This window comes from Microcaecilia unicolor, chromosome 2 (genome assembly GCF_901765095.1).
Source record: "Microcaecilia unicolor chromosome 2, aMicUni1.1, whole genome shotgun sequence".
NCBI lineage: Eukaryota > Metazoa > Chordata > Amphibia > Gymnophiona > Siphonopidae > Microcaecilia > Microcaecilia unicolor.
This window is the reverse complement of record NC_044032.1, coordinates 613,264,777-613,291,164: the sequence shown is the minus strand read 5'-3', so window position 1 is coordinate 613,291,164 and position 26,388 is coordinate 613,264,777. Positions and strand designations below refer to the sequence as shown.

General features: G+C 41.7%; 1 protein-coding gene across 1 annotated transcript in view; it reads right to left on the bottom strand.

Annotated features, from left to right (window-relative positions):
• Window positions 1-26,388, bottom strand: part of LOC115461654 (F-box/WD repeat-containing protein 7-like) — a 452,709-nt gene that overhangs the window by 359,012 nt on the left and 67,309 nt on the right. The gene's annotated exons all lie outside the window — the stretch shown is intronic.

Here is a 26,388-nt window from a genome sequence, read left to right as displayed (position 1 = left end):
TGTACAGATTGCCAGTTCAGATTAAAAGATTAGAAAATAATCTCTATCCCTCACAGCACCAAATATAAGAATTTCATCCTGCTGTACAGTAGGGAAAAAAGTGTCTAAACCTAACAAGAGAGAAACTAAGTAAAAATATGTTTATTGCAAATCTAATTTTCCAGCAGTTTCAAGCAAGAATATCGAAAATTCAACGTCATTCTTTTAGTATTTCAGTAAATCATTTTATATTTCAAACATAAGGAAGCAAACTAGATTAGCATCATGATATAAAAATAATTTCAATGATGTTATTTATTGCTGAAGAGGACAAGTACAAATCAAGGTAGGGCATACACAAAAAGTAGCACATAAGAGTTGATCTTGTTGGGCAGACTAGATGGACCGTGCAGGTCTTTTTCTGCTGTCATCTACTATGTTACAATGTTTTTATATTGCCTCTTAGCAGCATTACAAGTCTGTTTTTATTTTCCTGTCTGCTTGTTTCATCTTAGGGAGGACCTGGTTGTCACTACATAGAAAGTTAACTGAACTAAAAATTATACCATTTCACATCCAAGACACTAAGGCATATTTAGATTTCAGCTTTAAATTATCAACTAATAATATTAGATGCAGAACTTTAGAAAAGTCAACAATTATAAATATCTGTTTCATTTTAGTTTCTTCTAAACATTATGTTAACAAAGTGGATCAGCAAAAGATTTTTAAAAAAATAATCTAATGTGCATGTTCCCACACTCAGACTTCCATAAATACTGCTTAGAACATGTTAGAAGCCTGGTGAATAAATATTTTTCCATTATTTTCTGTTTCATTTCTGGCAGTATAATTTAAACAAAAGAATACAATCCAAACTGTAAAAGACTTAACTCCATGTATACACTTGCAGGATAGATAGTGCAAGAAATGTAATAAACAAATCTTCAATTAAACTAAATTGTTAAGTGGGAGAAAAGCTAGACAACTATAGATTTTAAATATTTTAAGAAAATATATTTGTTTCCACTAGAGGGTGCTAATGTCTGAGCAAAAAAAATACTGTGTATGTTCAGATGTTGTAAAGGGGAACAAGAAAATGTGATTTTACATAACAAGGGAAGTAGGGCAAAAGCTTTGTACAGAGCCAGTGGTGGGAGGCAGGGATAGTGCTGGGCAGACTTATGCGGTCTGTGCCCTGAAGAGCACAGGTACAAATCAAAGTAGGGTATACACAAAAAGTAGCACACATGAGTTGTCTTGTTGGGCAGACTGGATGGACCGTGCAGGTCTTTTTTCTGCCGTCATCTACTATGTTACTATGTTACAATCTGAGCGAGTAAGTAAAACTGAATTAGCATTTTGAGACTACTATGTATAAAAGCTCTGCAACATCTTACTGACTTTATTACCAAATTTGCTTATTGCGTGACTCAAAACTGTTTTTATTAGTCAAAGATGCCACAGTGCCAACACACCTTAGAGATTTCAAGCTGCAGGGTTTCTATTGTCGCACTGAAAAAGTTAAATCTAGGATTGAGTAACAAAACAAATTACCTTCTCTAGCTATTTGGAAATCATATGCACAAAAAATATCAATTGAGAACAGCTGCATGGGCTATATTCAGTTGAATACAAAGGTTGAGGCATCCATGGCCACACTGTATATTTCACTGAATTGATACAAGAACACAAGTTGACACAAACTCTATATAGTACAAAAGGTTAACACATTTTTCTGCAAATGTTAATGCATACTTAACTATCTGCAGTTCTGTTACAGATTCACAATAAGAAAACAGTGAATATGGCAGATGCAAAGGTTTGGTCACCCTTTTGGTCAGTACTTTTTAACACCTCCTTTGGCAGAAATAACAGCTTACAGACATTTCCTGTAGCCAGATATAAATCCTTCTGTTCTTGCATTTGGAATTTATCACTCTTCCTTGCATACCTCTAATAGCTCAGAAATAGTTTTAAGTTTCCTTGCATGCACTATACGTTCTGTGCCAGAGCCGGTGGTGGGAAGCGGGACTGGTGGTTGGGAGGCAGGGATAGTGCTGGGCAGACTTATACGGTCTGTGCCAGAGCCAGTGGTGGGAGGCAGGGATAGTGCTGGGCAGACTTATACAGTCTGTGCCAGAGCCGGTGGTGGGAGGCGGGGCTGGTTGTTGGGAGGCGGGGATAGTGCTGGGCAGACTTATATGGTCTGTGCCCCGAAGAGCACAGGTACAAATCAAAGTAGGGTATACACAAAAAGTATCACATATGAGTTATCTTGTTGGGCAGACTGGATGGACCATGCAGGTCTTTTTCTGCTGTCATCTACTATGTTACTATACATTACTTGTTTAACATCGCCACAAAGATTTTCAATAATACTCTGGGGATTGTTAAGGCTACTCTAAAACCTTAATCTTTCTTACCTGTAGGTTACTACATAGTTTTGTTTTTCTTTCTGAGATATGCTTTGGATTGTTGTCTTGCTGAAATATCTTTCTTTATTTTTATTAATTTTTAAGAATAAATTCCATACAGTACCAACACAATGCTAACATACATATGCTTTCAAATATCTCCAGAAAAGAAAATAACCAAAAAATAACCTCTGCATATGCATTAAGAATATAATTTAGAAGCAATAAGAAAATGGGAGAAGAAGACAATATAAAGGAAAAGAAATCAATGAAGAAACAAAGAGCACTAAGCTCTCTAAAACAGCCTATTCAACCAAATACATGACCATCCTATCACCAAAACGCCCAAGTACAAAACAGAGTATCAGTACTCTGTGCTCTAACCCCTCCTGTGTCTGTGTCTATAACATTGCTGCTAACTGTAGGACATCAATGAATTGAAAATCTCTTCTCTGGAATTTAAAAAAGCAACTTCTGGGCAATTTCAAGAAAACACATACCCAGGGCCAAGGCTCTATATCTCAACTTGAGAAATTCTCCGCGAACCTCTTGAGTTCTAGGAGACACATCTGGGAAAATATTTGCCTTGCTGAAATATTTAATATCTTATCAGCCTCACTGTGGGACACTGGCGTCTAGTCTAGGAAGGGTGACATCACTGATTGTATAGAGTATTTTTGTTGATGGCAGCCCCTCAAAGGAAACAAAACTTTGGTGGATTTTCTAAGGGCTTTAGTCCACTCCACATAAAGGACTGGATTCTATAAATGGCGCCAAAAAAGATCAGCACTGAAAAATTTAGCTGCTCAGCGTTATTCTATAAAAGATCTATGTCCTTTATAAAATAGTGCTGAGTACATAAACGATGCCTAACTTTAGGTGCTGATCCAGTCCATTCTGTAACAATGCATGTAAATTCTGGGAACACCCATGTCCCTCGGAATTACATGCTGTAGGAGCTCCCCACACAGCATTATAGAATACGATGTGTGCATAACTCCCGAGGTCAATTAATGCCAATCAATTAAATTTCATGTAAATCGGCAATACTTGCTGATTTGTGCACAACTTTAGTTGCCATAAATAGAACTCAGGGGATAATGCTATAGCTCTTTTCAATCCAATTTATTCAGTTTGCTGTCACCTTTTGATGGCATGAGGCCTGGGGGAAAATACAGGCAGGATGATTGACTGATTACGATGGGAATCAAACATTCTCTTTTGAAGAAACTTAAGATGTTCATAGGTGTTTTAATGCCTTGGAAGAATTTTTCACTAGCAAGAATAACTCCACATTGAGGTCCCATGACACTAGAGGGGGGCTCAATTGAAGACTTAGTTTTAAAAGATGGAAGTTTTTCTGATCCTTGGACCCCTCCATGTGGATTCCCTCAGGGGTCCCCTATTTTCCCTCTGTTATACAATACCTATAGAAGCACTTTGGGGCAAACTATATTGGGGCCCGATGAGTTGTTAATATCTTATGCCAATGATATACAGTATTTCTGCTAATTCCTGTCAGGCAAGGTACTTAATCTATTTCATCTACCATTCGGAACAGTATAAGTACAATTGTAGATTGATCTAGCAACATGCGGTTTAAAACTGAACACAGATAAAACCAAGCTTCTTTGGTGTGGTCTATGAAAACCACATTTTCATCAATCAATTGTTTTGGAGATAGGGCACACTAACAGTGGAAAGGAAATCTAGATTAGGTGTCCTACTAATTACTGATTGTCTAAGAAACAAATTAACATTTTAATCTGAAAGGCCTATTTTAAACTTAAGCAACTTCACTCATATTTCCTGCGTGATCATTTCAGAGTAATAGTTCAATTGTCAATTTTATCCATGCGGGATTATTGTAATTCTCTATATTTAGGGGTAGCATCAAAGTATATTTCTAAGCTGCAGTTGATTCAGAACTCTGCAGCCAGATTGATCTTTCATAGATCAAGGTTTGACCATGTCTCCCCTTTGCAGTCTAAGTTGCATTGGCTGCTGGTTCAAGCAAAGATTGTTTTTAAGGCACTATGCCTGATATTTAAATCCTTGCATGGATTTTGTTCTGAGTATCTATCACAATCTTTTAAGGTTTCAACATATCAAACTCCCAGACTTGTAATTCATTTGTTTTAGATTTCCTTCTGTTAAACTTATTAGATTTAAAGATTGTTTTTCCTCATTCTTTTAATTTTCTGCTGTTCATCTTTGGAATAGCCTTCCCTGTTGGACTTCATTTTTTTGAGAGATATTTTTCTTTTCAAAGGGTGTTTGCGGTAGATATTGGCTTTTTTTCAAAAAAAAATTTGTTACATTAATTTACTGTTAATTCATTGTTATTCCCAATGATTGTATAAGTATAATAGTATTGTTTTGGTTTGTATCCCACCTTGAATCCTATATGAAAGAGTTGGTGGGCTATAAGTCCCTTGTAACATAACATAACATAGCAGCATAAATCAAACAGCTAAAGGCTGTATGTAAATGGGTTTACTTTCTACCTGATGATGATAAGCTCTAATTGCACTAAAGTGTAACAGTCTGTTTTCAAACCTGACTCAGCAGATGTAACAGGTAACATAGTAACATAGCAGATAAACCATAAACCAGTAACATAGTAGATGATAGCAGATAAACCAATCAACCCTCACCGCTTAAAAAACTACTTAAGACCTACCTTTTCCTTGAGTCCTTCCCCTCCTCTGCTACCTAGGGCTCTGCTCAGCTATATTCTGTTTAGTACCTCCTTTTTATTGTAAACCGCCGTGTTGTCTATGCTAAATCTAATATGTGGTATAAGTAGAATAAATAAAGACCTGCATGGACCATCTAGCACATGATATATATGATATGATATATACATACTATGATATATACATACTTGATCTTGATCTTTCCATGTCATTTTCAGGGTCTGTCCGGCACATGCTTTTAATTTTCTTTTTTTTTTTTTCCTTTTTTTTATTTTATTTATCATTTTATTTAATTACATTCACATTTATCACATAAATGTAAGGAAATACAGAAATTAATATAAAAAGGAAAACATTTTCTCTCAACAATATATATTTACATAATTGTTCACAATTGGAAGATCCAAGATCAGGAAAACAATCTTAAAGAAGATAAGAAAAACTCAAAATGGTTAATCTTACACTTCACATTTTCTGAGGGAGGAAGGTTAATCGGTTATTGCAGCCGGTACAGTGGTAACTGAAGGAAGTTGCTGCAGAGCATTTTTCATCTGTTTCCACAAACTCTTATAATTTCTTAGGTTCAAACAAATAAGTAATAAGGAAATAAAACACTTACAAAGGAATCGCGCTAGGAAGGTCCCACCTAGGGCAATGATTCCTGGCTTAAAAGCCAAGACTTCATACCTCCCTGTCTGCGATTCCCTTGATGTGTCAGGAAATATATGCATCTTTGAACCCAAAAAACTATCAACCATGTATCGGAAATACAATTTCAAAACATTGTTCCTATCTAAATCAAAGACGAAAGTCACTAATAATATAACTCTATCTATAACTTCTGAATTTTCCAAAATGTCGGTTAAACTTACATCTCTTTTCTCTGATAGAAGATTTATAAAGGAAATATAATTTTAGTCACCAATAGATGGCTATCAGAAGGTATTAGCAAAGTATCAGAGAAATATTTCTTCAAGAATTCAGTAGCTGATATATAGGATATTATAGGTAAATTTATCATTCTCAAGTTTTTTCCCTTAATTGGTTCTCCAGAAATTCCAATTTTTACAAGATAGATAACTATTCTTCATTACCAAATTGTCTGATTTTCATAGAGAAGCCATTTCCGTAATCAAAGTCTCTATTTTTATATCTTGGACTTCCACTTTGTTAGATAGGTATTAATATAAATTCTTTAGCTCACATAGTGAAAAATTTTAAACATCTGAAGAAGAGAGTTATTCACATTCTGCTGCAGTTCCTATAGTACGTCCATTATGACATTATTGGCTTCATCAAGTCCAATTTCTCCACAGAAACCGCTCCAGATATCTTCTGGGGGAAGAGCTCACTCTCCAATCCCCCAGTTGGTTTATTATCCGAATCGATGCTGTGCCAGGACCTCCTCGGGTCACGTGAAAATCCTAACCCACTTCGGGCGTTTCCATTATTGACCTCCATAGCGAAGCAATACTGTTTCCGGGTCTTGGAGGGGTCGTGCCAACAGGGGGACTCAAAGTCACTCCCTCTCCACTGAGATTCAGCAATAAAGCCTTGCTGTTCCCCGAAGCAGGAACCGATATCCCCGACATTATGACCCCGAATCTCTCCAAAATAGACTGAGAAGTGGTGGGAACCCCAGCCATGTTCGAGGAGGACAACACCATGGCTTTGCCTTTTCTCTTCCCCATTCTCTGGGGAGCGCGACTTCTTCTTCAGGCATTCTGGTGTAAAGTGGGAACTCAACTAGCGTACGTCCTCCCTCAACGCCATCTTGGATCCTCCAGGTTGGGACACTCTTTGTCTGGTTTCTCTTCAGAGGCCTGTCTGATATGGGTAACCCTACAGCATAGCTCTCTGAGTCATTGAAACACGGAAGCCCCTCACATGCTTTTAATTTTCAACTACTGGAATTACCATTGAAAGCCCACTCCAGCCCATCCAGATCTGTTTAGTCTTAATCAGAAAGCAGACCATAGAAGTGTGCCCAGCACTAGCCTTCCTTCCCAAATATTGGAGATAACATCTAAGCACCGCTAACTTTTGTTTTGATTCCACTTTCTTTACATATATGAATATCAGACATATTCTTGAATCCTATTCTGTTTTTGTCTCCACTAAGTCTTGCAGGAGGGCATTCCAGGCATTCAGCACCCTATCTGTGAAAAAATATTTCTTAACATTATTCCTAAGAAGACCCCCCTGCAACTTCAATTCATATCCTCTAGTTCTACTGCTTCCCCTTCTCTGGAAAATATTTGTTTGTGTAGTAATAACTTTCAAATATTTAAATGTCTATATCATAACCACTCCTATCTCTCCTTTCTTCTTAGGTATACTCATATGTCTTTCGGCACAAACCCAATACCATTCTTGTTGGTTTTCTCTGAACCACTTCAAAGTCTTTTTATGTCCTTAGCGAGATTCGGCCTCCAAATCTGAACACAATATTCCAAGTAGGGCCTCACCAATGACTTGTACAGGAGTATTAACACCACCTTTCTTCTGCTGGTTAACTCAATCTACACGCTGCCTAGCATCAATATGGCTATGGCCACAGACTTCTCACATTACTTCACCGCCTTGAGATCTTCAAATACTATCACCCCAAGGTGTGTCTTCTGAACTGTGCTCATCAATCTCTTATGTTCTACCCATACATCTCCTTTGGATTTTTGAATACCAAGTACATAACTTTGCACTTCTTCGCATTAAATTTTAATCTCCAGATCTTAAGCCATTCTTCTAATTTTTGTAGATCTCTTCTCATGTTTTCTACTTCCTCCAGGGTGTCCAATCTGTTAGCAATCTTTGTATCTTCTGAAAAAACACAAACTTTTCTTTCTAATCCTTCAGCAATGTCGCTTACAAATATATTAAATATAATCAGACCCAGAACCCAAACCTAAGAAATAAGGTGGGCGAGTTAAAATATATTGCACTAAATGAAAAATTAGATATAATAGGCATCTCCAAGACCTGGTGGAAGGAGGATAACCAGTGCGACACTGTCATACCAGGGTGCAAATTATATCGTAGTGATAGGATGGATTGAATTGGTGGAGGAGTAGTTTTGTATGTTAAGGAGGGCCTTGAATCAAATAGATTGAAAATTCTGCAGGAAACAAAACAAATCTTAGAATCCATATGGATTGAAATTCCATGTGTAAAGGGGAAAAGGAAAGTGATAGGAGTGTACTATCGCCCACGAACAGACAGATGTAGAAATGTTATCAGAAATTAGGGAAGCTAACAAACAGCAATACAATAATAATGGGGGATTTCAATTACCCCGATATTGACTGGGTAAATGTAACATCAGGGCATGCTAGGGAGGTAAAATTCCTTTACGAAATGAAATCAAGGACTGCTTTATGGAGCAGCTGGTACAGGAGCCAAGAGAAGAAAAAAAATTCTAGACCTAGTCCTTAATGGAGTGCATGATCTGGTGCAGGAGGTAATGGTGATGGGGTCGCTTGATAACAGTGATCATAATATGATCAGATTTGATATCGGATTTGGAGCAAGTACACAGAGGAAATCCAATACATTAACATTTAACTTTCAAAAAGGAGACTATGATAAAATGAGAAGAATGGTGAAAAAAAAAAAAGACTTAGAGGAACAGATGCGAAGGTCAAAAATTAACATCAGGCATGGATGCTGTTCAAAAATACCATCTTGGAAGCCCAGGCCAAATATATTCCATGTCTTAAAAAAGGAGGAAGACCAAATGACAGCCGGCATGGTTAAAAAGTGAGGTGAAGGAAGCTATAAGAGCTAAAAGAAAATCCTTCAGAAAATGGAAGAAGGTGCCAACTGAAAATAATAAGAGACAGCATAAAGAATGTCAAGTCAAATGCAAAGCGCTGATAAGGAAGGTAAGAGGGATTTTGAAAAAAGGTTGTTTTGGAGGCAAAAACACATAGTAAAAAAATGTTTTTAGGTATATTAAAAGCAAGAAGCCGGCAAAAGATTCAGTTGGACCACTAGATGACTGAGGGGTAAAAGGGGAAATCAGGGAAGTCAAAGCCGTAGCGATTAAATGAATTCTTTGCTTCAGTCTTCACCGAGGAAGATTTGGGAGAGATACCGGTGCCAGAAATGGTATTCAAAGCTGAGTCACAGAAACTGAATGAAATCTCTAAGCCTGGAGGAAGTTATGGCTCAATTTGACAAACTGAAGAGTAGCAAATATCCCGAACCGGATGGTATTCATCCCAGTGTACTGATAAAACTGAAAAATGAACTTGCGGAGCTATTGTTAGTAATATGTAATTTATCTTTAAAATCGAGAATGGTACTGGAAGATTGGAGGGTGGCCAATGTAACGCCGATTTTTTAAAAAGGTTCCAGAAGAGATCTGGGAAATTATAGACCTGTGAGCCTGACGTCAGTGCCGGGTAAAATGGTAGAGACTATTATAAAGAATAAAATTGCAAAGCATATTCAAAAGCATGGATTAATGAGACAAAGCCAACATGGATTTAGTGAAAGGAAATCTTGCCTCCCCAATCTATTACATTTCTTTGAAGGGGTAAACAAACATGTGGCTAAAGGTGAGCGGGCCAATATTGTGTAACTGGAGTTTCAAAAGGCGTTTGACAAGTACCTCGTGAAAGACTCCAGGGGAAATTGGAAAGCCATGGGATATTGTTTTTGATTCTTCTATTCAAACAGATTTTTCAAACAACACGTCTTTATTATAAGCACTGTAGACAATCTTAAAAGGGTAACTCCTCTGAACCACACACGCTTGCAACTCTGTTGCTTGATCTTTAAAATCTTCCACATTTATACTGATTCTGCAAAATCTCAAAAACTGTGTACTGAAGATTCTTCTTTAAAGCTGGTGGATGATCACTTTGAAAATGCAGAAAGGTATTCTGATCCATATTTTTATATCCTATATAATAAAACGCACCTCCAACATTCTGAAGCTGACTGCATGGCTGAGGCATTCCTGCTCTCTGTATCCATCTCCTGAATTGGCATCACGTACTTCCGGGTTCATCACAAGCAGAAGTGACCAACCACACAAGGTTTCTCGGCTTCAGAATGTTGGAGGTGTATTCTATTAAATAGGATTGGTCAGTTCCTTGAAGCACAGCCAGAGCTCAGCGTTCTGCACAGTAACGCTCAGACACCAGAGAGAGAGAGGGGGGGGGGGCTGACACCAGAGAGAGGGAGGGAGGGGGGCCTGACACCAGAGAGGGGGGGAGTATCTCTGTCACTCACACACACTCTCTCTCTCACAGTCAATGTCTTTCTCTCTCACACACTCTATGTCTCACACTGTATCACATTCACTCTCTGTGTGTCACACAGTCACTCACACACTCTCTTGGTCTCATACACTCAGTCTCACAGAGAGTCTGTGTCTCACACACACATTCTCTCGCACACACTGTATCTGTGTGAAACACACTCTCTCTCACACTGTGTCTCACATCACTGTGTCTCACATACGCACTTGCACACACTCTCATTCTCACACACACACTCTCTCTCTCTCTCACTGTGTCTCACATCACTGTGTCTCACATACGCACTTGCACACACTCTCATTCTCACACTCTTTCTCTCACAGACACACTCGCACCCAGACTCACTCTCTCTCTCACACACACTCGCACATTCACTCTCTCTCTCACACACACACAGTCACTCTCACATACACTCTCTGAAAAATACACACTCCGAGGAAAGCCTTGCTAGCACCCGTTTCATTTGTGTCAGAAACGGGCCTTTTTTACTAGTATATATATATACAGTGGTCACAAGGTTTATCTTCTTCTTCTTTTGTAATTTTCACATCCAAAAAAGATAATTGCACTTGAATGTATGTCATGCTATACTCAATACGTAGATGACATGAATTTAACCATATGTGGAACTGTATTAAAATATCTTCACATCCTGTCCACACCATCTATACACCTTAACCAGATTTTCATGTGACAAGTGAATTTATTCATTTTAATCCATCGATTTTCAAACTCACAAGGGGAGAGATTGGTAAGCTCAGCTCAGGAGAGGGAACGTGGGGTGATGGTGTCTGAGGATATCAAGGTGGGGAAATAATTCAACAAGGTAGTGGCCACAGCCAGAAGGATGCTATGCTGCACAGAGAGGGGTATAACTATCAGAAGAAAGGTGGAACTGATGCACAAGTCATTGGTGAGGCCCCACCTGGAGTACTGTGTTCAGTTTTGGAGGCCGTTAATCTTGCTAAGGATGTAAAAAGACTTGAAGTGGTTCAAAGAAAAGTGACAAAAATGGTATGGTGTTTACGTAGAAAGACATACACATGACTTAAGTTATGTACACCCTGGAGGAAAGGAAAAACAGGGGTGAAAAGATACAGACGTTCAAATATTTGAAAGGTACTAATCCCTAAACAAACCTTTTCCAGAGAAGGTGGTAGAGGACATGAATTGAGGTTGAAGGGGGGCCAAATCAGGAATGATGTTAGGAAGTATTTTTTTCAATGAGAGGGTGGTAGATACCTGGAATGCCCTCCCGTGAGATGTGGTGATAATGAAAACTGTAATGGAATTCAAAAATGTGTGAGATGAACATAAAGGAATCCTGTTTAGAAGGAATGGACTCAAAGAAGCATAGCAGAGATTAGGTGGCAACACCAGTAATTGGGAAGAAAAGGCAGTGCTGGGCAGACTTCTATGGTCTGTGTCCTGATCGTGGCAGGACAGATTTAGCTTCAGAAGTTGGAGAACAAGGCCACTACTGGGTAAACTTCTACATCTGTGCTCTGATTGTGGCTGAATAGATTTGGGTGGGTTGGAGTGGAGCTTTTCATGGGCTTCGATGACAACTTCTGAAGTTTTAGAACAAGGACCACACTGAGCAGACTTTTACGGTCTATGGCCTGAAAATGGCAAGGACAAACCAAGATCATATATATATATGAAGCATCACATCATACCTTATGTAATGAGTTTATCTTGCTGGGCAAATTGGATGGACTGTCATCTACTATATTACTATGTTGCAGGAATAAATTGGCCACCGATGGGGCCATTGTGGCTAAATCACAATACCTAATATCTGTTGAAAATATGGATATCTAAAATAATTTTTTTCGCTTCGCAATATCTGTTACTTCATTATTATTCCCAATGATTGTATAAGTATAATAGTATTGTTTTGGTTTGTATCGCAACTCCACATCAAAAACTGTAAGAACCTTATTCTCAATTTAAAAATTTCTTCAGAAAAGAGAGCACCTCTACTTGAGGAATTGAGGTGTAGAAAGACTTCATGTCTAATATCACTAAGGGCCTCTTACCAAAGAGAATGGGCTTTGTCAGCACTACTACACCGCGAGCCACTAGCACGCTTGATAAAAGAGACCCTAAACATATAATAGATGTTACATCTTTACACATGTCTTAAAATATTTCTTCTGAAACTGAAGACAAATCCTCTGATGAATCCAATTGATCAAATGCCACTTTATTTATCCTTATCATCCTTGCTTATCTCTTGCAACCACATATAAACTGAATCTTTGGCATAATCAGATACATCTCTTTTGAAATTTTAATTTTAAATTTATTTATTTAGAGTAGCCATACTGGGTCAGACCAATGGTTCATCTATCCCAGTATCCTGTTTTTCAAACAGTGGCCAAGCCAGGTCACAAGTACCTGGCAGAAACCTAAATCGTGGCAACACTCCATACTACAAATCCCAGGACAAGCAGTTGCATATTCCCATGTCTCCCTCAATAGCAGACTATGGACTTTTCTTCCAGGAATTTGCCAAACCTTTTTTTAAACCCAGATACGCTAACTGCCGTTACCACATCCTCCAGCAAAGAGTGCCAGAGATTAACTATTTGTTGAGTGAAAAAATATTTCCTCCTATTTGTTTTTAAAGTATTTCCATATAACTTCCTTGAGTTTCCCCTAGTCTTTGTACTTTTGGAACAAGTTTTAAAAAATCGATTTACTTCTACTCGTTCTACACTACTCGGGATTTTGTAGACCCCAATCATACCTCTCCTCATCCATCTCTTTTCCAAGCTGAAGAGCCCTAACCTCTTTAGCCTTTCCTCATATGGAAGGAGTTCCATTCCCTTTATCATTTTGGTCATTCTTCTATGAAAATTTTCAAATTCCGCTATATCTTTTTGAGTATGGTGACCAGAGCTGAATGCAATACTCAAGGAGCGGATGCACCATGAAACAATACAGAAGCATTATAGTAATTTTGGTCTTATTCACCATCCCTTTCCTAACAATTCCTAACATCCTACTTGATTTTTTGGCCATCGCCGCACACTGAGCATTAGATTTCAACATATTATCTACAATGACACCTAGATCTTTTTCTGGAGTACTGACCCCCAAGGAGTCGTCTAGCATCAGTTAACTATAATTCAGATTATTCTTTTAAGTGTGCATCACCTTGCATTTATTTATTGATTGGGATTTATTAACCCTCTTTATGAAGAGATTTACCCAAGGTAGTATACAGTAGGAACAGTTTTAACATAAAACTTATAAAGCAAAGATATTTACCTGTAGCAGGTATTCTCCGAGGACAGCAGGCTTCACATTCTCACAAGTGGGTATACGATCCAGTGAATCGGCACATCAACCAGCAAAGAAAAAATTTGAGAGCCTTCTGGGACATGTTCCTCACCCCACCGCGCATGCGCGGAGCGTCTTCCTGCCCGCAACTCTTCGTCTCTTCAATTTAATACAATACCATAAAAATAAACAAATTGCAAAGAAACAACTCCAAGGGGAGGTGGGCAGGATTGTGAGAATGTGAAGCCTGCTGTCCTCGGAGAATACCTGCTACAGGTAAGTATCTTCGCTTTCTCAGAGGACAAGCAGGCTTACCATTCTCATACGTGGGGAATCCATAGCATACAGGCTCACCAAAAACAACAAACACTGGTCAATAGGGCCTTGCAATGGCGAGGACATAAAGATTAACTTGAAATAAAATACAACTAAATGAGGGTGCAGCCTGGAACAGAATAAAATGGGCCTAGAAGGGTAGAGTTGGATTCTAGACCCCAAACAGATTCTGCAGCACTGACTGCCCAAACCAACTGTCGCATTGGGTATCCTGCTCAAGGTAGTAGTGAGATATGAATGTATGGACTGAAGACCACGTCACAGCAGTGGCGTAGCAAGGGCGGGGCGGTGGGGGCGGTCCGCCCCGGGTGTCAATGGGTGGGGGGGGTGCTCCGCTCCGTCCATCCACACCCCCCCCCTTGGCATGGAACCGCCTCCCCCCCCCCCCCGACACAGTCCCCACCTGCCAACCAGGTTCCAGCTCCGTCCACCCCAGCGTGGCGCCTCGCATCTGCAGCACTGCTGTAAAAAGAAGAAAATCGCCTCGTTGTCAGCCCTTCCCTCACTGTGTCCCGCCCTCGAGGAAATAGGAAGTTATGTCAGCGGGCGGGACACAGTGAGGGAAGGGCCGACGAGGCGATTTTCTTCTTTTTACAGCAGCGCTGAAGTTGCGAGGCGCCACGCTGGGGTGGACAAAGCTGGAACTTGGAAGGCAGGTGGGGACTGTGTTGGGGAGGGGCCGTGTTGCCCTGCACCCGGGGGGGGGGGGGGGTGAGCAGTGGCGATCCGTCTTGGGTGTCAGGCAACCATGGAACGCCACTGCGTCACAGCCTTGCACATCTCTTCAATGGAGGCTGGCTTTAAGTGAGCCACTGACGCAGCAATGGTGTTGACATTGTGAGCTGTGACATGACCCTCCAAAGTCAGCCCACCATGAGCATAAGCAAAGGAAATGCAATCTGCTAGCCAACTGGAAATGGTGCGTTTACCGATGGTGACCCCCCTACTGTTGGGATTAAAAGAAACAAACAACAGGGCAGACTGTCTGAAGGGCTTTGTCTGCTCCATGTAAAAGGCCAACGCTCTCTTGCAGTCCAAGGTGTGCAAGCTGCTTTTGCCAGGGTGGGCATGAGGACGGGGAAAAAATGTTGGCAAGACAATCGACTGGTTCACATGGAACTCCGACACCACCTTCGGCAGGAACTTAGGGTGCATGCGGAGGACTACTCTATTGTGATGAAACTTAGTATAAGGTGCATCTACTACTAAGGCCTGAAGCTCACTGACCCTACGAGCTGAAGTAACAGCCACCAAGAAAACAACCTTCCACGTCAAGTACTTCAGATGGCAAGAATTCAGTGGATCAAAAGGAGCTTTCATCAGCTGTGTGAGAACAATGTTGAAATCCCATGACACTGGTGGAGGTTTGACAGGGGGCTTTGACAAAAGCAAACCTCTCATGAAGTGAACAACTAAAGGCTGTCCAGAGATAGTGCAATTAGTGCTTAGCAGCGTGTAGAAGATAAGCCTAAGGTGAACCCTTACTGAGTTGGTCTTGAGACCAGACTCTGATAAGTGCAGAAGGTATTCAAGCAGAGTCTGTGTAGGACAAGAAAGGGGATCAATGGCCTTGCTGTCACACCAGATGGCAAACCTCCTCCATTTAAAAGAATAGTGGAATCTTTCCTGGAAGCCAACAAGACTGAGGAGACACCCTCCGAAAGACCCAAGGAAGCAAATTCTAGGCTCTCAACATCCAGGCCGTGAGAGCCAAAGACTGGAGGTTGGGATGTAGAAGCGACCACTTATTCTGTGTGATAAGGGTCGGAAAACAAACATTCTCCATGGTTCTTTGGCGAACAATACCAGATGAAGAAGAAACCAAATCTGTCGCGGCCAATTGTGACGATAAGAATCATGGTTCTGCGGTCTTGCTTGAGTTTCAACAAAGTTTTTCCCACTAGAGCTATCGGAGGACACACATTCAGAAGTCCTGTCCCCCAATGAAGGAGAAAGACATCTGACTCTAGTCTGCCATGGGCCTGAAGCCTGGAACAGAACTGAGGGGCCTTGTGATTGGCCTGAATGGTAAAAAGATCCACCAAGGGGGGTGTCCCACACTCGGACAATCTTTTGGGATACGCTCATGTTGAGAGACCACTCGTGAGGTTGCATTATCCTGCTCAGCCTGTCAGCCAGGCCATTGTTTACACCTGCCAGATAAGTGGCCTGTAGAAATATGCCATGACAGCGTGCCCAAAGTCACATCTCGATGGCTTCCTGACACAGAGGGCAAGATCCTGTTACCCCTGCTTGTTGGTGTAATACATTGCAGCCTGGTTGTCCATTTGAATTAGGATAATTTGATCCTTGAAGTCCAGAGAGCATAGCCAATCGTTTTCCTGAATCATGGGAAGAAGGGTGCCTAGGGAAACCATCCTGAACTTTTCTCAGACAAGGAATTTGTTCAGGGCCCTTAGGTCTAGGATGGGACGCATCCCTCCTGTATTTTTCTGCACAAGAAAGTACCTGGAATAGAATCCCTGCCCTTTTTCCCCGGGTGGAACGGGTTCGACTGCATTGGTCTACAGAAGGGCAGAGAGTTCCTCTACAAGTACCTGCCTGTGCTGAGAGCCAAATGAATGGGCTCTTGGTGGGCAATTTGGAGGCTTGGAAATCAAATTGAGGGTGTAACTGAGATGGACTATTTGAAGAACCCACCGGTTGGAGGTTATGAGAGGCTACATTCAGTGAAAAAATTTCAACCTCTATCCACTCGGTAAGTCGTTCGGCACAGACACTTTAATAGCGGCTATGCTCTACAGCAGCCAGTCAAAAGCTCGTTCCTTGCTTTTGCTGGGGAGCAACAGGGGCCTTTGGCGCACACTGTTGATGAAAATGAGTGCTCTGGGGATGAGCCTGTGCAGGCTGCTGAGCCACAGGAGCGTACCTATGCCTAGAATAAGTATAAGGAACACTCTGCGACCTACCAAAATACCTCCTGGATGAGGAAGTGGCTGCAGAAGACATCCAGCGGGAGACAGAAGACATAGCCTCACTGTGCTTTTTGATTGGGTCAGCGACCTCTTCGGCCTTCTCTCCAAAAACATTATCCCCCAAGAAAGGGGCATCCGCCATTCTCTGCTGGATCGAATGATCTATGTCAGAAACACGTAGCCATGAGAGTCTACAAATTGCTATACCCTGGGCAGAGATTCTGGATGCCACGTCTAAAGTGTCATAAGTGCCCCTGGCCAAGAACTTGTGACACGCCTTCAGCTGCTTGACCAACTGTCGAAAAGGCTAGGCCTGCTCCGCAGGGAGCGCATTGACCAAGTCGGACAGCTGCCTCATCGAGTTCCTCAAGTAGACGCTCATGAACAGCTGGTAAGACTGGATACGGGCAACGAGCATAGCGGCCTGATACATTTTTCTCCCAAAAGAGTCCAGAGTTCTAGCTTCTCTACCTGGAGGAGTTGAAGCATAGTCCCTAGAACTCCTGGCCTTTTTGAGAGCGGCATCCACCACCATGGAGTCGTGAGGTAACTGAGACCTCACCAACCCAGATTCCCTGTGGATCCGATACTGGGTATCAATTTTCTTGGGGACCACAGGGATAGAGGGGACGCCCAGAGTCCTAATGAGGACTGACCTGAGTACCTCGTGGAGAGGAGCCGTCACCGCCTACTTAGAGGTGTAGTTGAGGACCTCAAGCATCTTGGTCCTGGGCTCATCCTCCACTTCTATGGCCTCAGCCATTTCCCGTACAAAAGAGGTGACGCAGAGACTCTCAAGCAGAGACAGTCTCCTCTCAGGTGGAGGGGAAGGCTCAGAAGGGATCCCTTAGGACTCATTGGAGGAAAAGTACCCGGGATCCTCCTTTGATTCCCACAAGCGTGCCTCCTCGGTATCTGACAGCACATCCCTCAGGGATGTCCGAGACCAGGCCCACCTCAATGTGGAGGACTCATGTCCTCAAGAAATGTGTTGAGCTGGCTCCTGCCTCGACTCCAGCGAAGCTTCCTCCACCGACGTCAGAGTGTTGGCCTGGGTAGCAATCGACACCGGAGACGCAAGCGGCGCTGGCGTTGGAGACTGCACCACAGGCTGGGGGTTAGGCAGGGCCGCAGCGGAAGGTAGGCAAGTGCAAGCACCCCTGATGCACATCACTGCATCAATCCCTCCAAGAGCTCGGAGCAAGAGCCGGATATGCTCATCGAGAGCCACCGTCAGTAAAGGCTGAGGGCCGGTATGAGCTCAGGTTGCCAAACTACTTGAGGAGCGGGAGCAGGATCTTGGCTGCTGGGAGAAAGACACATCAGCATCTCTTGGATGGAGGGAAGCAGTCCTCCCAGCATCTACGCTTGTCAGGTGCCAAATCCCTCGGTGTCCTAGAGCTCCCAGCACCGTGCGTCAAAGGAGATCAGCGACAGTGATTCTTGGCCTTCGCTAAATGCACTTCATCCAAACTCCTCGGTGCCGATGAGGATGATGTTGAATCCTCACGCTGCCTTGGGGTTGGGTCCGATGATGGTCGGTCCTGGGGGGGCCTGCTCAGCAGGAGGCCTCTAAGTAGGTGGAGACCCACTTGATGCCTCACTGCTCCCAGTGTCTCGGGCCTCAAAGCAGCCATCCCTACCTCGACTCCTGACGCTGATGCTTCCTTTGATGTTGACGTTGACGACACTGACCTCGATGTCAATGCCGAAGAACCGGCCCGAGCTCCAAAAAGTTTTTTGCGTTGAGCTAATCGGGAAATTTGGGTCCTTTTCTTCATACAAAGAGAAAGGACACAATTTACCGGGCTATGGTCAGGCTCGAGGCACTGAATACACCAAGAATATGTATCAGTACCCGAGATCGTCCGGTTGCACCGGGAGCAACGCTTGAAGCTACTGGGAGTCTTCGATGACATGGAAGGGAAAATGGCTCCGGCAAAATCAAAGGTCACGATTGTGCCTGAAAAAGAGGGAAAGGCACAAAAAGTAGTATAGACAGTCTGAGCAGGCCTAAAAAGGGGGCCTGCGATGAAAAACAAAGAGAACTTAAATGCAGGGAAAAAGAACTAAGAAATAAGGGGAAAGGTCTTTATTATTATAAAAGAGAAGAGGTACTAAAACAAGAAAAAAAGCACCAAAAACGCGGAAAAAAGCTCTTCCTGGGTGTGTGAGGAGCAACGTACAACACAGCTGCTTCCTCTTGCAAAAAAGGAAAAAACTGAAGTGACGCGGAGGCGCTGTGGGTGGGAAGGCGCTCCGCGCACGCGCCCCTGAAGGCTCTTGAATTTTTCCTTTGCTTGCTAATGTGCCGATTCCCAGACTACGCAGATCTTCTACCCACTTGTGAGAATGGTAAGCCTGCTTGTCCTCAGAGAATTTTGTTATCAGCATAACAATAATAAAATAACCAAGAATAAACATAAATACATTTATGTTCAGTTCTGCCTAAACTGATCTATTTTCTTTTGAATATCAGTATGTTGTTTCTCAAAATCTGCATCCACTGATATTGTGTTCTTTAATTCCATCAATTAAATTCCAAACTCTGTTGTATGGTTTCAGTGATTGTACGTGTTTTTTCAATAATAAGTACCGTAAGATCTAACAAACACTTGTTCAAAGTGGAAGTCCTTTTATTGAGAAATTCTATCATCTGTGAATAATTGTGGAGGTTTAACAATCCTTAATCCATGAGGGATAATTTCTTTTTTGCAGTATTACAGCATCATTGATCCATGTAGAGTTGCTCTTACTAATCTTTTTGATTCCACCAAAACATCTTCCCAAGAAACTGAATGTACGGTCTCAATTGGGCTAATTTTCGAAAGAGAAGGACGCCCATCTTTCGACTCTGTTTCCATTCTGTTACTATGTTACATTATAGTTCGTAATATTCTCCTTACTGAATCCAACAATTGTAATTCTGTTTAATAAGTAAGTCGCATTGTACCTACTTCTGTGGGAAAGTGCGGGATATAAATGTAATAATAAATAATCGAAAGAAACAAGGATGTCCCTGACGAACACTTGGACGACTTTACCTGGTCTTGTTTTTCTTACGACCAAGGCACAAAAAGGTGCCCAGAATAGGAGATGACCTCCCTTTACTCCCCCAGTGGTCACTAACCCCCTCCCACCCTCAAAAAAATCTTTAAAAATATTGATTGCCAGCCTCTATGCCAGTCTCAAATGTCATACTCAGCTCCATCACAGAAGCATGCAGGTCCCTGGAGCAGTTTTAGTGGGTGCAGTGCACTTCAGGCAGGTGGACCCAGGCCCACCCCCCCCCCCTCCCGTTACGTTTGTGGAGGAAACAGCAAGCCCTCCAAAAACCCACTGTACCCACATGTAGGTGCCCCCCTTCACCCATAAGGGCTATGATAATGGTGTACAGTTGTGGGGAGTGGGTTTTGGGGGGCTCAGCACACAAGGTAAGGGAGCTATGTACCTGGGAGCAATTTATGAAGTCCACTGCAGTGCCCCCTAGGGTGCCCGGTTGGTGTCCTGGCATGTCATGGGGACCAGTGCACTACAAATGCTGGCTCCTCCCATGACCAAATGGCTTGCATTTGGTCATTTCTGAGATGGACATCTTTAGTTTTCATTATCGCCGAAAATCAGAAATGACCAAGTCTAGGGACGACCATCTCTAAGGACAACCAAATTTCAGGATTTGGGCATCCCTGACCATATTATCGAAATGAAAGATGGACGTCCATCTTGTTTTGAAAATACAGGTTTCCCCGCCCCTGGATGGGGATGTTTTGTGAGGACATCCTCATCAAACCTTGGACGTCCCTTTCGATTATGACCCTCCACATCTCCTAACTGAAATATTGATGGTCTTTGTAACGTCACATATAAACTCAAAAGTGAAACTGAACCCACTTTGCCATGTGGATGAAGCCATTTCCTCTCGATTCCAATAGTTCCAGTAACAAATACTACAGAGGATCAGAGATACTGCATCAACCTAATTTTATTTTGGATTTTAAGTCACTATTTTGTGGGTAACCATAACAGATTAAGATCACATGGAGTTTTATTGAGTTTATAACTGCGGAGGTTTTTTTTATGCCCGTAACTTAAATGTACACTCCATTTAAATCCTACCACTAAATAAGCAGATAAAAGGTGGGGGTGGGGCGCTGAGGCTTTTTCCTCCCAGTTTTAATGATATTCCATTAGTGGATGTGTTAGAACAAATATATACACTGAATTTTAGACTGAGAAGAGTTTATATTGTTTGATTGATGCAGTCTCTTTGACTCTCTGGAGTATTTGTTACTGAGTTTATAGATATTCACCATCTCCTTTTGTTTGGCATGTACATGGACTTTAAACAGATACTGTGGCACTTGAATAACAGTCTTTGAAAGCGACACAATCTCCCTTGCTCCCTTTTTGTTTTTATGTGAGTGTTGTTGCACTGCACAGCCATGTTCCACTTTGATTTGACTTTTTATTATACTATGAATATTTTATATGCATGTATTTAAGTATGAAGTGTATTGTGATGCAATTTAAACTGTTATTAGTGCACACATTTTTGTGATCTGGATCCAACACATTTTAAATGGTGTATGTTTTGTATGTATATCCATTTTTTTATTTTAACATGTTGTTATGATTGTTTTTAGTATTATACCCTGAGGCAAAACATGGACTACGTCAGGTGATATTTTTAATAGATTTTGAATTTATCTCTTGTACCCCCTTGTCAGGTTTTCAGGATATCCACAATGAATATGCATGAAATTGATTTGCATATACTGCCTCCATTATATGCAAAACTCTTTTTTGCACATTCATTATGGATATCCTGAAAACCTGACTTCAGGACCAACTTGGAAACACTGATGTAGAGATGCCCAAGCAGCTGCCTTGCTGATGTCTTCTGATGAAAATAAAGTGTGCTCTACCCACAATGCAACCTGTGCCTAGGTTGAGTTTACCCGAAACTCCATCAAAAGCGAAGAGCCCTACAACTCTTAAGCGGTACTCATCATATATCTGCCAAAATGAGCCAGCCAATGACTGCGCCCACAGCTCCCGCAACATCTACTGTACTCCTTGAGCTCTCCCATGCTTCAGCCTGTCCTTACCTTTGATTCTGAATGACACTAGCAATCAATATCTTGAAAACCCCAACTGGCTGCATGTGCCCCGAAGACTGGGTTGAAAACCTCTGTACTAAATGGTTTAAAAAAATGAGTATACAGAACCAATGTGTGAAATTAATTAATATGAATGAAATAAAGATAGATGCTTAAATGATAATGGTTATAATTTTTCAAAAACTTGTGTTGTGATGATTAGACATAGTGGGGTTGGCCAATTAAATCATTTGTACAGGGCTATCCACTGATATTCTGCAGCACTTAACCAGCTGTTTTGTGGGCAGTTTGGGGCAGAGGCAGCACTTATGTGGTTAAGTGTCAATATTCAGCACTTAACTGCCTAAGTTACCTGGACAAATCAGACCGCATAAAACACAGTCCTGTCTTTATCCAGTTTTGCTTAGGCGGTTAAGTGCTAAATATTCCACTTAACCAGATAAGCGACAGTTGGCTGCATAAACCTGGATATTCAATGCCAGTGTCTGGATATGGGATGACATTGAATAACTGGACATAATGCTAGTAGTGGCAAAAACAAAAGTGGACCAACGCCGGCTAAATATTTACCCCAATATGATTATTCTAAATATATAAGTGAAGTGACTGAAAATAAGGTGTGTGCAAGAATATCGAATCTAATGTTAATGGTTCATGTGAAAGTAGAATTTTTTTTTAAAGGATTCAGAGTGCAGGAGGGAAGAAGGGAAGGAAACAAGAAAGAAGGAAATAAAGAAGGAGAAAGGGAAAGAAAAAAGGAAGAGAGAAAAGAGAAAGAAGAAAAGGGAAGGCAAAAAAAAAAAGGAGGAAGAAGGGTGGAAGGGAAGGACATAGGGAGAAAATATCAACCCATTAATATTTATATAGTTCTAACCTGTTTCTAGAGACTATACCCCCAATGCAGGAATCCGCTGAAACGTGGCCACATCAGGTTCATCCAATAAATTATTCATTGGATACCATACAGGTACCTCTTAGGTCTTCATTTTACCATCATCTGTTGTGCCTGGACTTCTTGCACCAGGTCTTCTTGTTGATCACCTCCTGGTTTCTTCTGCCTGTTTTGGACCACCCCTTTTACAACATGACAGTACAATCAAAGGTTGCCAAAGAGTCATAACCTACAAATCTGGACTGGTAAAATATTCTTCTCAGAAATTTGTTTCCTTTGCTCCCTCCAAGCTTTCTGCATTCCTTGCTGCTAAGAGTTTGTCTGTAGGGAGCATAACCCCGTTCAAACTCCTTGATCCCTTCCTAGATTCTCTATTCCTCTTCAGTACTTCTCCATCTTTTTTATCTTATATGTTACAGGGGCATAGCCAGCAGCCCATTTTAGAGGGGCCACCCAGCCCCATTAAAAATTTTACCTTTACTGGTAGGGATGTCCAAATCCCACAGCCCAGACCTTCCCCAATGTGAAGAAGTCTGTGATGTGCTTTCCAGCCGTCGACACCAGCACTCCTCACACATCCTCGGTTCATGCATGCGAACTAAGCATAGGCGTTCCGGTGGCTGGAAAGTACAGCATCAACTTCCTCGCACCAGGGGAGATTCTGGCCACAGAGCTCTTCAGCTGGGAGGGGGGGCTTGGCCATCCCACACTAGCCAATACTGAAATTTGGGGGGGGGGGGTTTGGGGGGGGGGCAAGACCCAAAGGCCCCCGCATGTCTATGTCACTGACATTATTGTGGTAACCAAAACATAATAATACTATCCCAATTACCACAGTTAACAATAACAGTTTAAACTTCTCGTACTGACCTTTAAATGCATCCACTCTGCAGCCCCCCATTACCTCTCCACTCTCATCTCTCCCTACATTCCTCCTCGTGAACTCCGCTCACTGGACAAATCTCTCTTGTCATCCCCCTTCTCCTCCACTGCTAACTCCAGGCTTCGTTCCTTTTCTCTTGCGGCACCTTGTGCCTGGAATAGACTTCCTGGACCTATATGTCTAGCTCCATCTTTACCTGTTTTCAAAACAATGCTGAAAACCCACCTTTTCACTGTTGCTTTTAACTCCTAGCCCTTACTCAATTGCCCTCCCCTTGTCCCTTACTTCCTTCTCACCCAATACTTCCCTCACCTGTAACTGTCTTGTCTGTCTGTATTATTTAGATTGTAAGTTCTTTTGAGCAGGGACTGTCTCTTTGTGTCAGGTGTTCAGCGCTGCGTGCATCTGGTAGCACTATGCAAATGCTAATAAAAATAATAATAATAACAGCACAACAAAAACCGGGGAAACTACATTCACTGATCACACAATAATAAATCAAAAAATTAAAAAGATTCAAAAAGATTGTGTGAACAAAAGAGAAGCCCTCAGATATACAACTCACCCATGAAACGGTCAACAGATATAGAACCACTTAAGTGGGTGGATAACTTTTTTAAATCATCAGGCTCTTACACCACACAGCGACTAAACTTTTACTATATGGCATAGTAACACAGTAATTGACAGCAGATAAAGATGATTCATCCTGTCTGCACAACAGTCACACATTATCAAGTCATGATTATACCAACAATGAACGTGATATAAAATACTTGATCACTGTCTCTCTTGGCATTTCTGGGACATGGACAGTAGAAGTCCACCTGGCCCTGTCCTTAGGTTCCAACTACTGAAATTGCCCACTCCAGCCTATCTTAATCCATCTTGTCATTTGCAGGCCACAAACTGTAAAACTCTGCCCGGCCCTCATTTTCCAAATTACTGGAGTTTCTGTCAAAGCCCCCTAAACTGGTTTGCCATATACAGGACCCAGACCGTATAAGCTTGATTTCTTCACAGCCAGAGTCACCATCTAAGCGCCACTCAACATGCAAACACACATACAACTATTTACATAAGTACATAAGTATTGCCATACTGGGAAAGACCAAAGGTCCATCAAGCCCAGCATCCTGTTTCCAACAGTGGCCAATCCAGGTCACAAATACCTGGCAAGATCCCAAAAAAGTACAGAACATTCTATACTGCTTATCCCAGAAATAGTGGATTTTCCCCAAGTCCATTTAATAATGGTCTATGGACTTTTGCTTTAGGAAGGGAAAGGAAAGGGAAATGGTACTTGGTATACCGCCTTTCTGAGGTTTTTTGCAACTACATTCAAAGTGGTTTACATATATTCAGGTACTTATTTTGTACCAGGGGCAATGGAGGGTTAAGTGACTTGCCCAGAGTCACAAGCAGCTGCAGTAGGAATCGAACTCAGTTCCCCAGGATCAAAGTCCACTGCACTAACCACTAGGCTACTCCTCCAAACCTTTTTAAAAATCCGCTAAGCTAACCCGCCTTTACCACATTCTCTGGCAACGAATTCCAGAATTACACGTTGATTGAAGAGACCTTTTCTCCGATATGTTTTAAATTTACTACATTGTAGCTTCATCGCATGCTCCCTAGTCCTAGTATTTTTGGAAAGCGTAAACAGACACTTCACATATACCCGTTCAACTCCACTCATTATTTTATAGACCTCTATCATATCTCCCCACAGCCTTTTCTCCAAGCTGAAGAGCCGTAGCCGCTTCAGGCTTTCCTCATAGGGAAGTCGCCCCATCCCCTTTATCATTTTCGTCGCCCTTCTCTGTACCTTTTCTAATTCCACTATATCTTTTTTGAGATGTGGTGACCAGAATTGAACACAATATTCGAGGTGTGGTTGCACCATTGAGCCGATACAAAAGCATTATAACGTCCTCATTTTTGTTTTCCATTCCTTTCCTAATAATACCTAACATTCTATTTGCTTTCTTAGCCGCAGCAGCACACTGAGCAGAAGGTTTCAATGTATCATCAATGACGACACCTAGATCCCTTTCTTGGTCTTTGACTCCTAACGTGGAACCTTGCATGACTATAATTCAGGTTCCTCTTTCCCACATGCATCACTTTGCACTAGCTACATTAAACGTCATCTGCCATTTAGATGCCCAGTCTCCCAGTCTCGTAAGGTCCTCTTGTAATTTTTCACAATCCTCCCATGATTTAATGACTTAGAATAACTTTGTGTCGTCAGCAAATTTAATTACCTCACTAGTTACTCCCATCTCTAGGTCATTTATAAATATGTTAAAAAGCAACGGTCCCAGCACAGAACCCTGGGGAACTCCACTAACTACCCTTCTCCATTGAGAATACTGATCATTTAACCCTACTCTCTGTTTTCTATCTTTTAATCAGTTTTTAATCCACAATAGAACACTACCTCCTATCACATGACTCTCCAATTTCCTCTAGAGTCTTTCATGAGGTACTCTGTCAAACGCCTTCTGAAAATCCAGATACACAATATCAACCGGCTCACCTTTATCCACGTTTGTTCACCCCTTG